Below are 4,791 nucleotides of genomic sequence, written 5' to 3' on the forward strand. Positions count from 1 at the left end.
TAGGGTATAATAAGCAATTGAATCATACCAGGAAACAGTCAATATAAATCATTAGGATCCAAGCGACAAAGTTACAGTCCTACAGTCACAAGTGGGAGGGGGTGGGTGATAAGGAGTGATGAGAAGATTAATAGTAATAGTAGTGCAGACTTTGTAAATAGTTGGACAGTGTCGAGGGAATTATTTGTTTAGCAGAGTGATGGCATTCAGGAAAAAACTGTTCTTGTGTCTAGTTGTTCTGGTGTGCAGTGCTCTACAGCGTTGTTTTGAAGGAAGGAGTTGAAACAGTTTATGTCCAGGATGTGAGGGGTCTGTAAGATTGCAGACCCAAGGCTCTGGGATGAGAGATCTTAAGATCCATGGGGAAGATCTTAAGATCAAAAGAGGATTCAGATCGTTTGGGGGCAAAATGCTAACTCTGTAAATGGCTTAGGAGGGCTGTATAAGTTCTGTGAAGCAGTATATAAGTCTAAGTGCTATTACTATCCCCTCTATTTTTTTTTAATCCACAATTTTCCTATTAATCATTTTGGCAAAGAACAAGCCTTGGATTCTGCATTTGTTCAGATTAACCTTGATTATATCAGGCACAAAAATCTGAGGCCACACATCACATTCCTGTTCAGATGTTTTATTGCTCATGCCTATATACAAGAATCTAGTCAGCTCTAAATTGCCACTAGACAGGTTAGCAGAATTCAAGAGGGGTTGGACTTGTGCTGCCTGTGGGAACGTAACAACTCTAGGTTCCACCTGCTCTTCTACAGCTTAGTTTGGACATGGAACAACCAATGGAACAGAAGTTGCCTTCTGCTTCATCAACAGAAAGCTTCATCAACAGAAGCTTTCAAGAAGAGACTGGACTGCCTGTGATGACCCAAAGGGGTGTGGCACAAAGGCAACGCAGTCAGATAATCAATACCGTTTATTAGCTCCAACTTTGCCGCCAGTGTCCTGGTTACCTTCTGTCTGGAGAAAAACTCTCCCAGGAACAGCCTTTGGCTGCAGAGAATCAAGTCCAAAACGTGGTCAACAAAAACTATAAGTCCAATCAAGGCAAAATGAGGTAATTAGTGGGGCAGGGCAAGAGAAAGAATTCCAGATGTGAAGGAACAGTAATAATTCAACACGGTTGGGAAGACACCAGGAACACAGATAAGCAAAGTCAACACAAGATAAACTCACATTTGTTCCCAGCAGCTGCCACACTCAGCATGCATCTCTTTTAAACTCGCATTCCCAGGTGTGGCTGATGAAGGGAATCAGGGCCTTTTCCTCTCCCATAAGCCACACAACCCACGTTGCTCTCTTCTCCATTCCTCCCTGCGTGCCCTAGGATGAAGAGGGGGTGGGCCTGGGTCTTCCCTCTCCCTTGTTCTACCTCTTCCCTGCTCTGCCCAGCCAGACTTTGCCCTTCCTCGGTTTCCTCCAGAGCCAATGGAGCCACACTCCCACTCCCTGTCCGCTGTTCATCTTCCTCCTCGGATTCAGACTCCAACAGGGGCATGACACTGCCATTTGTCAGCAATGGTGTAGGGTCCCCTGCGTGGGTGGAGGGCTTGACGAGGTGACCTACAAGGTCCATTCCAACTCTGTTAATCTGTGATGATGATGGCTTAATGTGTCTTGCCAGTCCAGTTTCTGCTTCAATGAATAACCCAGAAAATGGACTAATGGCCTCAATATGTTCTCCTTGAGAGATTTGAGAGGACTTCTTTCTCATTTTGTCCACTGCAGTAGCTGTAAGATTGAGGTTGGTTGGTTTGAGCATGAATGCCTTTCTCGGTTGATGCGTTTCTCCTGGCTTCAGGCCACAGAACCCATCTTTTGCAAGCTGGCTCATGTCCTTCAGATGTTTAGGAATTATGTACCCAAAGCCATCTAAAAGCCAGGCTGGCTGAGAATGTTTGAGACCTACAGTCCCAAACTATTGCAAGAACGCCGACGTCATATTCCAAAAAGCTCTTCCCTTCAGTTGTGCATGCGGCTCTAAAACTGATGCTTGTGGGGTTATTTAAATAGATTGAGCTCATCCTTCTATATTGAGATGGACTTCCTGATAATAACACCATCATTGTGGATTCTCATAAGTGTGCCTCAACTTTGCAATGAAATAGGAGCTGAGGTTGTATACTCTATGTAGGAATCAAGCTACAGTGTGTAAATAGTTTGCTATGGTTGCCTCCTTTCAGGATGCTTTTGTAGAATAGAATAGAATAGAATAGAATAGAACAGAATAGAACAGAACAGAACTTTATTATGGTCTTAGACCAGCCATAGAGATCACTATTTACAATATATATATAAAAATACTGACACATTATAATATATTAATAGTGGATAAAAACATCCGTTAAGAAAATACATGCTTTCAAACAGTTCGGGGCACTCCCTGGTTTATATGAATGGAGAGCCAATAAGTATGTGTGTAAATATCATTTTCCAAAGATTGTTCTATCTCCCAAAATTGTCACACATTGACAGCTATAATTCTGTAACCCATTTTTTTTCTAGAAGACATTGCAGCAACACAGAATTTTGCCACTGCACGCCTAATCGCTGGGTTTGAATCCTGGAAGAGAAAGTCTAACATAAAAATTGTCTGCTCTCCCTGGCAATCTCTCTTATAAGGGGAGAATTTACAATGACCTATAAACTCTGCAAAACTCACAGTACCTAGATGCTTCTGTAACTTTCAACCTACTGTTCTCTGTCATTTCCTGGTTGTCTTTTATCTAACCTTAGCTTAGAGAGCCAGCTTGATGCGGTTGTTAAGGATAGAAAAACCAGGAAATGGGGAGGTTATATCCCACTCAGGCATAAAGCCAACTGGGTGATCTGGGGTCAGTCATGTTCTTTCCACTGTAGGAAGGAGGCAGTGGCAAACTACTTTTTAATTTAATTTAATTAATTAATTTTTTATTTTATTTGGTTTGTCAATTGCTTACAAGATAGTAGGTATAAGTTAAAACAGAGTTATGAATACATGGATACATATAAGAAAAATAAAAGAAACAATAGGACAGGGATGGTAGGCACGTTGGTGCGCTTATGCACGTCCCCTACAGATCTCTTAGGAAAGGGGTGAGGTCAATAGTAGACAGTCTAAGGTTAAAGTTTTTGGGGTTTGTGGAAGAAACCACAGAGTCAGGTAGAGTATTCCAGACATTGACCACTCTGTTGCTGAAGTCGTATTTCCTGCAATCAAGTTTGGTGCGGTTAACCTTGAGTTTGTATCTATTGTTTGCTCTTGTGTTGTTATGGTTGAAGCTGAAGCATTCATTGACAGGTAGGGCATTGCAATGTATGGTTTTATATACTATACTTAGATTGGACCGGAGGCAGCATAGTTCTAGATTTTCTAGGTCTAGAATTTCAAGTCTGGTGGCATAAGGTATTCTGCAATGGGTAGAGCAGTGGAGAACTCTTCTTGTGAAATATTTCTGGACTTTCTCAACTGTATTAATATCAGATACGTAATGTGGTTTCCAGACTGATGAGCTGTATTCGAGTATTGGTCTAGCAAATGTTTGTATGCTCTAGTTATTAGTGTAATATTACCAGAGAAAAAGCTACATAAGATTATGTTAACAACTCTTAATGCCTTTTTGGCTATGTAATTACAGTGGGCTCTAGCACTTAGATCATTAGAGATGAGAACTCCAAGATCCTTGGCAGAGTTTGGATTATCAACAAGGTCTTGACTATTCAGCCTGTATTTTATTTTCTGATTTTTTTTGTCAATATGTAAGACAAAGCATTTATTTGTTGAGATTTGAAGTTGCCATTTGTTTGACCATTCTGATACACAGTCAAGGTCTTTTTGAAGGGTAGCAGTATTGTCCGTAGTGTTGAATAGCTTTATATCATCAGCGACGAGAACGCAGTTGCTCTTAATATAATCACAGAGGTCAGAGTATGAAGAGAGTTGGTCCTAGACCACTGCCTTGGGGGACACCACTGATGACCGGTACAGAATTTGATAGGATGCTCCCAATTTTGACCATTGGTTGTCTGTTTGACAGGAATGCTTCTATCCAGTTATGCAGGTGTCCAGAGATACTTCTGAAGCAACTTGCCCTGAGGACTGTAGAGACAAGTTGCCAGGTGTCACTATTGACTCAAAGGCATAAAAACAAACAAAAGAAAGCTTGCTCAAGCTTTTTTTTTTTCTTCAGTCACGTACGCTCAGCCAAATACTATGATCTCAGAGGAAAGAGCTAAGTTGCATTCACTTGTATGGATGTTGACAGGATTTGGGTATGGCCAGTCTAGGGAAAAGAAGGACTAGGGGAGACATGAGAGCAGTATTCCAGTATTTGAGGGGTTGCCACAAAGGAGAGACGGGCAACTTATTCTCCAAAGCACCAAAAGGCAGGACAAGAAACAATGGATGGAAACTAATCAAGGAGGGAAGCAACCTGGAATTAAGGAGAAACTTCCTAACAGTGAGGACAATTAACCAGTGGAACAGCTTGCCACCAGAAGTTGTGGGCGCTCCATCACTGGAGGTTTTTAAGAAGAGACTAGATAGTCACTTGTCTGAAATAATATAGGTTCTCCTGCTTGAGCAGGAGGCTGGACTAGAAGACCTCCAATGTCCCTTCCTCTTCTCTTCTCTTCTCTTCTCTTCTCTTCTCTTCTCTTCTCTTCTCTTCTCTTCTCTTCTCTTCTCTTCTCTTCTCTTCCCTTCCCTTCCCTTCCCTTCTCTTTCTCTTTCTCTTTCTCTTTCTCTTTCTCTTCTCTCCATTCTATTCCATTCCATTCCATTCACAATCGCTTGCTGTATGA

Source organism: Pseudonaja textilis, chromosome 12 (assembly GCF_049901715.1).
Source record: "Pseudonaja textilis isolate UNSWEBS1 chromosome 12, rPseTex1.2, whole genome shotgun sequence".
Taxonomy (NCBI): domain Eukaryota; kingdom Metazoa; phylum Chordata; class Lepidosauria; order Squamata; family Elapidae; genus Pseudonaja; species Pseudonaja textilis.